General features: G+C 39.6%; 1 long non-coding RNA gene across 1 annotated transcript; it reads left to right on the top strand.

The window, feature by feature from the left end:
• The first annotated feature begins 12269 nt into the window (after positions 1–12269).
• Positions 12270–12845, top strand: LOC136366974 (uncharacterized). Its single transcript, XR_010744621.1, has 3 exons — positions 12270–12307; positions 12412–12530; positions 12695–12845. It is a non-coding gene; the product is annotated as an uncharacterized lncRNA (long non-coding RNA).
• The last annotated feature ends 303 nt before the right edge of the window (positions 12846–13148 follow it).

Raw genomic sequence — 13148 nt, 5'->3', positions numbered from 1 at the left:
CTCAGAGTTCTCTTTCTAACCAATACTGCACACCATTTGAATTCAAACATATGTTTTCTCCAACAAAATGGGTTTCCAGAACGTGTCAACCAGCTCCTTTAAGCTAATTCCAGGGGAATGACTGTTCCTGTTGCCCAGACAAGAGTGGGCATAGGCAGCACACAGGCCCACTCCCAGCTGGCTCCATCTGACATTCTCTGCAAAGAAAGCTGACAGCCTGGAGATCACTTATCATCAGGATGAGGGATGGTGGCCTACCGAGGCGATGGGCGGTGACTCACTGCCTGGAGGCCAGGCAAAGGGCAAAGGGGCCACAGTGACCCAAACTGCAGCTGTCCTGCAGGAAGACTGGGCTGTACTGTGGTGTAATGGTAGCCGCAGCCATTCCTGAGTGAAGCCAGTCACACTGAGTGGAGCTGCAAGCTGCGTTTAGAGCCAGCTGCCTTGCTCTCCAGTTGTGAACTCCACTGCTATGGTCACGTAGGCACATCTGTGTCTGTCAGGCAGAGCGGACTCTCAAGAGCCAGCAGGGAAGTGAAGGGCTGCTAGGGAATCCTGAATTACCCAGTTCTGAGAACAGATGGTGTTTCAGCTCCAGCAAAGGGGCTCAGCAACCTTCACAAGCTCTGAATGCACCTGAAAAGACATAAAGATATTCTCTCCCACAAGTGTTACCTGACATCCTCAAATGGCAGATTCCCACCCTTGTGCCTGTTTTGAGCTAAGGACTTATTCATGTGTTTAAAATAATATCGCTCCACCAAAGCAATATTTTCCTTTGTTCTATCAGTTCCAGCTGCAGATTCCCATGCAGTCCATGTTTTGAGTTACACTTCAATAAATATACTTGCAATTGAAATCATCTTTCCTTCTTGTCCTCTCTGCACTACAGATTCCCACACTGACCCCTCCTTCAAGCCACAATTAATACATAATTTATGTCTGAAATAAAAATCACCTCCTCCTCCCGCCTTACCCATTCCAGCTGCAGTTTCCCATTGCCATCTCTGCTTTGAGCCATGATTAATACATATGTTTAAAATAAAATAATAAAAAAGTAATCTCTAGCCTCTGCTCCCCAGCTGCAGGCTCCCATTTCTATCTTATCCTCCATTTCCATCCTGTGAGCTCTCCTAGCATTAGCTCCCAGTCAAAGAGGGGGCCTCCCCCTCACGGCAACAATGGCCTGCAAGGCACTTCTTCATGGATCACTTCCATCTCCTTCAAGAATCAAATTCTACAGTGTGTGAGGGGCAGGTGGCCATAAGCCTTTCTTACATCGCTGACATTTTCAGGAACAAATTTAAAAAGTGCAGTAAGTTAACAGTCACCAAAACAGGGAGCTGCCCTTGAGAGACACATCTAGGATTTTCTCTTCTCACCCTATGAGGTTTTGCTATTCTGTCCAATGACAATGGGTTAAGCCTCTACTCCAGTTCTGCCTCAGGAAAGATTTCCAATTGATTAAACAGAGCCTGAGTGACTACGTAACCTGGTGTGAGATTTCGCCTTGCTGCATAGCCCATGGCACTGGTAGGTGGATGACTCTCCCTGTGGAGCTGGCAGGATCCTGGGTAGTAGTAGTCAGCTCATAACCCCTTGTCCCCCCATTCTGTATACATTAATTTACACAAAAATTCTTTCATACATGAAATTTACCAAAAGTGTGTTACACTGAAAACCCCCCCCGTCTGTCTTTGCCCTTCTTCAATGAATGAAGCATCAGTAGTCTTCAGTGGGATGGAAAAGAGGCTTCCACCGGTGCTGGCAGGAGGAGAGGACACCTTGGAGTTCTTTACCACCAGACTCAGAGGAGTAGTTGCCATGGCTGACTTTCTGAGTGCTATTCAGGCGGGATCAAGGTTCGAGGCTGGTTTCCCTGTTGTTTGGATGTTTACCTGAATTGACACCTCTTCACACTACCTGCATCTTCATATTTTTTTCTACTGTCTTCAGCAGACATGAAAATAACTTTTTGTTGGGAAAGGTGAGGACAGAGAGAAAAGAGAAAGGAGCAGAAAGGGCCTGGGGTATATTTCCAGTCATGGAGTGAAGATGAGATATCCCAGAATTTCAGTGCCTCCCCAGGCCTCTGGTACAGTCAGTTTGTGCACCACGGCTATACTGAAAAAGCATAAGGCTGACAAAAAAGCTTTGTTCTGGACTAGGGCTGAGGAATTCCTTTGTGAGAAGTCTTGCTGCCATTCTCTCATCTGCTCCTCTGAGAGACTCATGTAGAAAGGGCAGGATAACAGGGCACTCCGGTCCTGACCCTGTGCCTTTGAGCCAGCCTGCTCTTATCACTCCTGTTAGCTCTAATTGCTTTTATTACAGCTACTTGACCAATTTATTTCTGTTTTATTAAGTAGTTTTCAAATGTAGTTTCTACAATTAGCAGAAGTAGCAACTTGTTAGTTGAAAGTAAATGTCCTCTCAAGAGAAGAAGTGGCATCTGGACAGACAGCTAGGTGACTGGCCCTGTGTTGCACATGATGTATAATCTCATACTCTCTTTACCTCAACCTATGTATTTAGCTCGGGAACTCATCAGGGAAGGGTTTCTCTCCTTTTTTTTTTTGTTTTTGCACTATGCCTAAGTACATTAAGGCCTGGGTGCTAGTTTGGTACCTAGAAGTACTGCTGTAAGTTACAAAATAGCAATTGTTCAAAATTACAGGTATTTGGGATTAGGTTTGGTTTGCTCATTAAGACAAATATCTAAAATCTAAATTCAAAATCCATGTGTTAATTGGCTTCTCTGTCAAGGGAAGTAGTTTTTTTAATAAAAGTAACCTTGAGATGAAAACACTAGTAGAAGGTATGTGGCAGCAGATTTTGCTTCAGATATATTTCTCCCTGCACCTCCTGGGAGCAGGGATCAGTTTTTTACTTCTTAAAGCTATAGCCAGAAAAATATCCTCTATTCCACCTGCCTCAGTGGGCACTGAAGCCCCTTCTAGGCATGGAGGAGTGTCAACAGTCCTACCCTGCAAGCCTACAAGACTTGATCTTCTCCATGAAACCAAAGAGAGGGAGAATGGTGAGGGAGGAAGCAGCAGTGCTGGGAGGCTTGGTTGGGAGCCCAGGAGATGCATACTTTTTTTACTTAACTCATTAGTGAAGGCCTTTGAGATCTATTCATGGAAAGTTCTGCAGAAAAGGTTGGCATTGTTAATTAAAGTTTTCTTCTCTTTCTTATTTGGTAGGAGATGAAATGCAGCTGTCCTAACAGCTGTGAAGATGTTAGGCCCTGACCTTGTTTCTGTACAAGTTACCTGCCCTGCTTCTCAGCCATGCTTGTGTCAGCTTCCATTTCTGCATTCTGGGTTGAAAAGTTTCTGTGGTGCTTGTCTTAAACGGTGTCACTTGCCTGAGAACAGCAGTGACAAAGGATTGCCTGAGGTGTGCAGACCTGGTGAAGCATACCCATACATTACACAGCACTGCCCTCTCTAGTTGCTCACACCCTTAGAAATTTGCCAAGCAAACTTGTTGGAACTCCTGCTTCAGGTGCTGGGCACAACGGTCTGGGAAGACCTGAACTCTGCATGTTGGATGGAGCATCACCAAGAGGCAGGAGAGAGGTTCTGGCCCTGCACTGCTGGGTCCACACTCACAGGGTTTTACTAACAGGCACATTTCCCTTCTCCCTTAAAAATTTAGGTTGCAATTTTGCTTGAATGCAAGGAATGTATTCAGTCTTGTCAGTGTGCTGAGGACTGAGCAAACTCAGTTGGTTTCTGCCATGGTAGAAGGTATGTTAATAACAGGCACAGGGGACCCATAAAGCTCTGAGGACTGAGAAATCAGCTGTGGCTCATACTGAGCGTCACTACTGCTGCGAGTTCAGTCAATGTGCACTCAACAAGAATGATCACTTATATATTTAAATTTTGATTATGTATGAAATAAAGGGGGAAAAAACCAAAAATTAAATTAGGATTTAATAGCTGCTTTGTAGCTTTTGAGGCATTTATGAACACTTTGTGTATGATGGATAGTTCTGAGAATATGACTTTCTCAAGAAAATCAGTCCATTTTTCAGCTGTAATGAATCATGATATACAGTAGTCCAAACACTGCTTGCCAGCCAGCTACCTTAAAACAAGATGCTAAGGGAATATTTTTCTTGATTAGATAATGGGCTGGTTGAAATTCCTTCATCTTTACTGAAACAGAAGTTAGCAATTTCAGACATATCAGATGATGCATCAATTTTCTGTAAATAGAAGACTATGCAACCCACTTTATTGAAAAGGCCTTTATACTGAGCTAGATTTAATCTCTCAATTTGAGAAGCAGCCCCATGAAATAAGATGTTTGCATGCAAAATCTCCCAGATTTCCAATGGAAATATAAAACAAAGAAGAGCATGTTCCCTTGGGGACTGCACCTATCTTGGATTAGATTTTCTCTGATGTTTTTGCATCATATTACCAATGGCTTCAGGGAAGTGAAACAGCAGTTTTCTTTCTTGAGAACAAAGGCTTGCAGAGTTAAAAAAGATGTTAATATATTTAAAGCACTTTTGGCCACTGTTGTTTTTATTACTCTGAGAATTCTGGACAAAAAAAGGTATCTTATTATATTATTTTATCATCTATGTTAATGATATTTGCATTTCAGGCTACAGCCTGAGAATTCTGTAAAGGAAAACGATTTCTAAATGAACGCTTTCTGTTTCCCATAGATATAGCTGTTTTAACTATTAGTACTGCTCTGATAATACAGATTTGACTCCAAAACACACTGGAATTCTTGAAAGTATTTTCCTTCGTGGTTTGGGATTTTTTTTTTTTCATTTTTTTTAAGCTCCATGGATTTTGGAAAAGATCTGATGGCCACACATGGAATGTATGTAAACTTTATCGAAAGTTTTGGAGACCTAGGATCAGGATTGTGTTCTGTTACCCTAGATTTCTGTTCTGAACATCTTCCTCTGTTTGCATGAGTTTTTCCCTTGCTAACTATATTTGGCATTAGATCAGTTGTAGGAGCACCCAGTGCAGTTTGTTTTGCCCATGTGGTGTGTCCTGCTGGATGCAATCTGTAGGTGCCATGAGACAGAGCAGCATCAAGCACTTTCAGCCTGTTCAGATCTAAGGGAAGCACTTTGCTTTTGCTTTGCTTAATCAATGTAGCAGATAGTTGTTATTATTATAAATTAATTAATAATTTAAAAATCCTCGTTTATTGATAAATAATTTAAGAATCTGGGCTTTGTCTTCCTTGTTTGGCCAATGTGAATTAATTAAGGCCTTTACAAAGAGGTAATACTTTTTAAACACTTCAGGTGGAAAGACTCAATTTTATGTTAAAAGCACTGCATGTTGACCTGAGCATGCTTTAATCCTGAGAAGTGTTATAATGCTTTGTTATAATGTTATAAGGGCTATAATGCTAAATGCCTAAAAAAAGGTTTTTTAAAAGATCATCCCTTTCCCTCAATAAGAGATTAGCAAGAGGTGCTATAATTTAAAAATAGATTAAATGAAACCCATGAGAGTAGGTTGTCTGGGAATTTATATTCAGCCTTCTTAGAATATTCAGCAACAGGGAACATGCAATAATTTGGAAAAGTATCCAAGGGAAAATCAACACAGAAACAGCTTTTCTGTAGGAAGCTCATTTGATTGTGGAAATCGTGACTCCAAATGGTAAGAAAGCAAAGCAATGAGCACTGTGTTTTGGTCTTCAGGGAAGTGAGGGGAGGGATTTGGCCATTGCTTCATCTGGCAAGAGTTTCTGGATTTCTGGTTAAGGATATTTAAAACAAAACCAAGAGCTTGGGAACTGTGTACCTACAATTCAACTAGTTATAAACAAACAGCAAATTCTTTGATCTGATTAAACACCTCAAATACTTTTATTAATCTGCAGGCAATCTCAAAATCATTTAAAGTATCTGTTAGTCTAGAAGAAAACCCTAAATTAATTTGTACACTAGTATACTAGCGCTAAAAGCAATTGTGGTTTTACATTTTGACAGGTCAGCATTACTGAAGAGGCTTCACCATATTCCCTCAAATTATTCTGAAACAAACAAATCAGACTGTAGACACAACCGTAGTATCCCCTCTGAAGAAGTGGTATGAAATACCTTCCTGGAAGTCATGCTCCTTAATTTTGTTTAAAAGGCTTAACAAAGGGTAGAGCAGAAAGAAATATTGTATCTAAACCTGATGAAAATAATTTGGAAATGAAAAGGAGTCAGAAAATGAAGCATAATAGACTTGAAGGTAGCACATGGATTGGCGTAGTGGAAGGTAGTTGCTGAGAATAGAGCTACATGTTTACTTTCCTTTAAATTTTACATGTCTGCTGTTTCAGCCACCAAGATTGCTCTTGAAGCATGTCAGTGCTACATTTCATTTCCACTCCTAGTTTACAGATTAGCTGGGAGAGCAGTATAAAACAAATTAGCCCACTCAGCAAGATGACGGGTTAAGGGAAAAAAGAGGAGAGTGGGACGAAAAAACCAAGCCACAATGCCATGGATCGTGCAGCAATAGCTGTTTCTATTGCCTGCAAGATGAGGAGATTTAAATTTCACAGGGTCAAGGAACACAATCAAGCCTACTGCAGAAAGTAAACGACAACAGAATACTACTGATTAGCACTTCCTCTGCTTGTGTTGCTGGACAGAAAACCACAAGGGTTTCTTGGACCTCTGAACATGAAGAGTAGTATGTGAAGAAGAAACCAGATAACTTTGTAAGTTGCTCAGCTAGTTGTCTGCAAGCCATGTAGGCAATTCTTTGAGTAAAACTTTTGCTGTTGTAAAGTAAATCAAGGAAGAAGGAGTAGAATTAAATTTCACATCTCACATATGAAAGGGAGCACCACTAGCATTGAGTGCAAAGGCACTAAAAAATACTTGTACAAAGCAATACATAAATGTACCCATTCTATTGCTGTGTAGACATTCCTAGTTTATATCCAGTAATAAAGATCTTTGCAGTGTTTTCCCAAATGGTTAACATGAAACTCTACCTGTTCCATATAAAATCCCTTTGAAGAACATCTAAATTTCAATTTAAGACCAGTATAGTTCTGCTCTGCATCACTTGCCCTTCAATTTCTCAGAAATGCCTTCATGTTTCAATGTCCATACATAAAAAACATGTAGGTAGCTGCAAAATCTGTGTGTGTATATGTATACATATCTAATGAATATGTGATAAATGGACACATTTATTATACCAAACTCTGTAATATAACACTGCTACTTGTATCTAATGTGATAATCAAAAATTGGTATAGAAAGAACTGGAGTTTTAATTTTGTCATTGCTAACATTCAACCCTTGAGAGTAGTTCAGCTCAGCTGATCTGGGGCCTCAGTCTTGAATTAGTGGTCCTTATTCCTTTCATAACCCATGGAGAAAAATACGTACTTGTATTATATCCTTCACATCTTCCTAAAGTGGACACCTTACACAGACCTGATGAATCCCTCCTTCCATGATCCTGTCTCTCTGTAAGTTATCTTCAAAGTCCAGACAAGGATGCCAGAAATGCTACCAGCCTAAGTAGCCATGGTGAGCACCTAAATGGGCTGTGACTAAGCCTGCACTCAGATGATGTTGGTGGAGGTCTGATCCTCCACAAAAAATAAAATAAACCAGAGCCAGCCATTAAATATTCAAATTGTATAAAGTTGCCAAGTCCTCCTGAAGCTCACTGTTCCAAATTACTGGATACTTTTAATTGGTGGTTTGTTTTGGTTTTTTTTCCCCAGTTCTCCTTTCCTCATCTATAAAATTGAGACAATAGGAGACTGCATCTCATATTTCAGATATCAGTGTCACTATTTAAAAAATGTTCACCCAACTCTTGCTCTCACAACAGCTCACAAGTGAGCCTACAAGGAAATTAACAATTCTGTACTCACTGCAGGGCCTGCTGATACGTATTAAATGAAGCCTGGGGCCTCATGTCACCTGGGGGAATAAAAATAAATAATGAATGCTTCTCTGAATTGTAAAGCATCACAGAGGAGTGACACTAGCAGGAGACTAGAATAAGAAACAGGCAAACGAACGTCTTAAATTCCAATGTTAAACATAGTGACATGCACATAGTATCACATATTTTTACATATACCCATTCAGATACATTTTCTGTCTACTTGTATGCTACATCATGGCTTTTAGGATATAGACCAAGTAGGAAGAGCTTGAGAGGAACTATATCTAAGATACAATTCAGTCCTCTGAACACCAGTGTAAAAGTAAATACAGGAAAAAAGCTCTATTTATGTAGACACATTCTCTTCTGATTTTTAAAAATCCTGGCTGACCACTACCAAGAAAAAAATACCACCAATATTCACCCCTCTAAGCATGAGACAGAGAGAAGTCACCAGGACTGGTTATATTATGAGGTTTCAGGTTTTCAGAAGTGGTATGGGGATGTTCTAATGGTTGGGGTATGTTTACTTACAGCACCAAGACCATTCTGCTGCTGTAAGACACAGTAAACACACATATGGATGCAGAATAACTCTCTGAAATCAGAAAAAAGACAGAAAATGAGAGCAAAAATCTAGACTGTTATTATCAAAATATTCATATGTACTGGTATGAACTCCCCTTTTCTCTGAGTTACCTTTTCTTAAGCTCAAGCTTTGGATAGAGCAGATTTGCATGCCTAACTCTGGGCATTCTTATCTTCAACCCATTGGAATGAAGAGGTTTGACTGCAACTGAATTTTCATCTCTGCTGTGAGAAGTGAGAATCCCACTTCAAACTCAACATGACCCTCTGGGGCATAGTGCTGTGCATACACCATTAGGCCATTCTAGATTTCATAGCACCCCCTCTATGCTATGTCTCCCTTTGAATCATATACTATAAGATAAAAATGAATGAAACGTGTTAAAAGAGCACACAGCTAGGTTGAAGGAACACAAATGTATGAGATAGGTAGGATTTTTGAAAGGATGACTGAAAGAGAACTCTCTTTTCAAGCAGCTGGTTGCTGTGATAAAAAGCAAGTTCTCCCTGTCCATTTGGTGTGGATATGATCTCATCTCAGGTGGTTTGAGAAATCATCTCATGAATGTAATTAGGTTAGACAAACATGCACACTCAAATGTGGAGGTTTTGGAAGCACAGCATGGATTTCTGGTGAAATATGACTGAAAAATGCAGATGCAATATCACTTCCCTTATCTGGTGATGTGGAGTTGTCCTAGGACACAGAAGTGCTGGAAAGGCAGCACAGGGTGTCATTAGCTCTAAGTACCCAGGGAGCACAACCCTGTTTGCTCGTTCTTGAACTTGTGCTTTTTAGGTACAGAATTTTGGCCCCCTCTTTCAAATCTCTTCTACCCACACAGCTTGTATTTCTAACACACTCGCAGCTTTCCCAAAGTCAACTACAACACAAAGGCACAGTGGTATTAACAGGACTTGAATCAAAGGACAACACCCAAGAAAACCAGAGACCTCCAGATCTGGACCTCTGGGTTTGGCAAGCCAACTCCTATTGCCTTGATTAGGACTTCACTGAACAAGAAAAACTGTGTTTTGCAAGGCTGAGCACTTTGAAAAGCAAGATCCTTCAAGTTTATATCTCAAAACATAAGAGATGCTAACAGCAGTATTTTCAATGGGTGGATGACTCCTTTTTAAGCTGGAAACTGCTCAAGGTCAACTCCTATATATGTGTGGAAAGAGACAACATTCCTCTGGGCTTCTTTCATCAGCAATTCAGCTCCTCCAAGGAACCAGCAGAAAAGTGCTATGGAAGATAACCTATCCATCATCCATTTAGGGCTACTTAATTCTAGGATATTAGAAAAGTTCTGGAGACAATAAAGCAAAGAAGGACTATTTTGGATATTAACCACACAACCTTGAACAAGTACATTTGCTAAGGTGACTGGGGTCTTACCACTGAAATTCCAATGCTGATGGATGCAATCACCTATACGAAAGGACTTTTCAAATTAAAAGCACTGTAGAATGCACAGGGAAAAAAAAGTAGTTGTGTTTAAAAAACACACAGAAGTAGCATGCCAAGGCTCTTTTTCTCTGATTTTTTCTTACAATGCTCATGGTTGAAAGCAGTGTGAAACTTGAGTGTTGTACTGTACAACAAAGGTTCACACAGACAGTGTTCAATAGTCTGCCAGCTATTTCCCATCCAAAAATAATGATAATTTTCCATACCTTAGGATAGGTGTACTTCATATAAATGTCAAATAACCACTCAGCCTTGCCATAATTGGGCTTTCTCTGCATTAGAGAAAGCCCATATGTTGATTTGTAGTCACCTCTAGTAGTGTAGCTTGCAGAGAAGAGATTTAATTTAGCCAAATGTAAAATGTAAGCATAATTGCACTTTAAAGAAATGCAGTTTTCAGCTGCATAAACTGAAACCCTCTATGATGACCAGGTCCTGTTACATCTGGAAAAAGATTAATTCTCTGACATCGAACCTTGAATTTCTGTTTTGTTTAAATTAGAACTGTTTAAAGATTCTTTCTAATATAAACTTGAGATTGGCATATGAGTACTGCAGATTACTGTGTAAAGCCCCAGCTGGAGCAAGTCTCTGAATGTATTGTGTAATTGGCTCACACAGGAAGGAAAGGAGAACCTGGTAAAATGCATCATTCACTTATAAAATATGAGCTAAATTTTTGTCTCTACCAGTGAACAGCCCTGAATTCAATACACAGTTACAGATATATAACTGAAAGAAGAATTTGGCCACATTAAGAAACAATAAACCCTTTATTTGATTTGTCATTTCTTAGCAAGATATTTGTATAAATAAAACACTGGATGTTTTATTATTGGAGACCTTATTGCCACTGGTTTTAAAAACCAAAAAATGTAGGAAACAAGAAAAAAAGAGAATCTGCCTATAAAAAAACTGAATAAAGATAGATACTTGCCCTTTTTAATAATTTCCGATGTTGTGTCTTATTCTTTCAATGCTATCCACTTGATTTGACAGAAAAAAGATTGTAGGAAAACTATCAACAATGGATCAAAGCAGTGAAAACACTCCACAATTTCTGTCCTCTCTCCTACTCATAGAATCCACCAGGTATAAAACAACGTAATTCTATTGAGATGAAACAATCTGGACAGGTGGGGTTTTTTTAATGGCCAATACCATGAAATATGATACAAGCAGCAGCAATGTAGTTAATTACAGTGGTGATTTTTAGATACCTAATATACTGCCAGTTTGTGATCAATTAATTAGTTTAAACAGCATGTGACTAATCCATTACAAACTTATTAAGTATTGAGACAAATATCAAGAACTACTAAAGGTGCAATCCAGCAAGAAAAAAATTCAGTTCTTGTTTTCTCCTCTTTTCAGTATACATTTTTATGGACTCCTTCAGAGGGTGCTACTGCTGAAAAGGACCTCTCATATTAATCTGGTGGTCTAGCACCATTCAGCTGCCAGTGGCTGTGTTCCAGATACCAGAGATTATTTTTAAGTTATGAAGTAGATTCCTTGCTGATTTCCCTCATATGAAAATCATCTTCTTAGACGTTGCCCTTGTCTGACAGTCTTAGTCATTTAACAGAAGTTCTGAGGTACACACAGACATGCTTGTCCTGCACACCCTACACATAGTGCTACATATGGTTATGTGTGTGCAAACAAACACACAAAAACACACACAAAAAAATCTACAGGTACATATACCATGTCTGCATCTGAGTCTCTTGAAAGACACACTCACGTTGCACCCAAAAATTACTATTATTTTCTACAGAGATAGTGGCACAGCGTCTCCAAGTAAAAGGCGATAACACAGATCCTACAGATCCTGCACGGCACGGGAAACCTTTGGGGGCTCCCTGGTAACAAAGAGAAAATATTTCAGGAAATGCACAGAAAGGCAGAAGCCCAGTAACAAAATACTTTGTTGTCCATTCAGTTCTTATTTAGGGATTTTAAATCTGATATTAGTTTTGCAATCCTTCCTGATATTTTACTTCTCAGTTCACTAGCCAAAATTAACATCCTTGTGAGCCAATACTCCAACCATCCCCATGCCTACAGCAAGCATCACCTCATCCAGATGTTCCCTGCCAAAAACAGGCGTAATGCGTGTGGAATTGGGATACATGTTGTACTTACCTTAATTTAATAATTATTCTTCTGGATGACAGTGACCACATCTCAAACATTAATAGCCTCTATTGTGTGATCACTGGTATCAATCACAGCTGTTCCATAATGAATCTCATAAAAATATTCAATCAGTGATGGAGAGGGCCTTTGAGGTCCACAGAATGAGTTTCAGATGTTTGCAAAGTACTCTGAGGTAGGCTGCAGCTCACACAAGAGAAACTCTACCAGGTGTTTGCAGTTTCATGCCTGCTGCATAAGTAATGTAACCCATAAAGAGGATTTTTTTCCCTCCCTCAGAGCAACTCAGCCCAGGGAAGCAGAACAAATAACAAGATAAAGAAGCACTTTTAGAAATGGAAATTTTGACCAATAGGGGTGAAATTCACTTTAGTGTTATAGCATTGGATAGGAAAAGGGTAAAATATATTGGGCTTTCTTTTTCTTTTTTTTTCAGGGAAGGGGGTGAATGAGGTGTTTTAGATGTACAAGTATGCATGAATATAGTCAGAATGCTGAAAATCATAATATGTTCAATTTTGTGACTGAAATATTCAGGTGTAGGATCCATTCAATCTCACAGACAGGCCAACCACTGCAACCTACATACCAATTATCTCATTCCTTGTACCTTCAAAACAAGGACATTACACAGCAGATTTCTCTCATGTGAAACCTATGAGTAGTTGTGCTATTACTCACAAGGTGAAAAAAACCCCAAACCAGGAAAAAAACCCCCACACAGACACACACACACCCCAAAAAAAAAAAAAAAAAAAAAAAAAAAAAAAAAAAAAAAAGGCCAAATCCTGAGAGGGAAATCCCAAATGAAATCCCATGAGAGAAAACTGTCCTGTTAAAATTTCCATTGGTTGACCAGCAGACCTCAAGGACAGCTTTCTGTGGTAAGTGAAGTTACCTTTTTCTGGAGACCGGTGGGGATGTAAAATTGGAACAGATTAAGAGGGGTAAAAAAAATGTTAAGAAACATTTCTTTCAGCCTTGAAAGTACTGCTGGATTGGACAGCTCTATTGCA

This window comes from Sylvia atricapilla, chromosome 1, assembly GCF_009819655.1.
Source record: "Sylvia atricapilla isolate bSylAtr1 chromosome 1, bSylAtr1.pri, whole genome shotgun sequence".
Lineage (NCBI taxonomy): Eukaryota > Metazoa > Chordata > Aves > Passeriformes > Sylviidae > Sylvia > Sylvia atricapilla.
The sequence above is the reverse complement of the archived record's forward strand: the minus strand, read 5'-3'. Positions and strand labels throughout refer to the sequence as shown.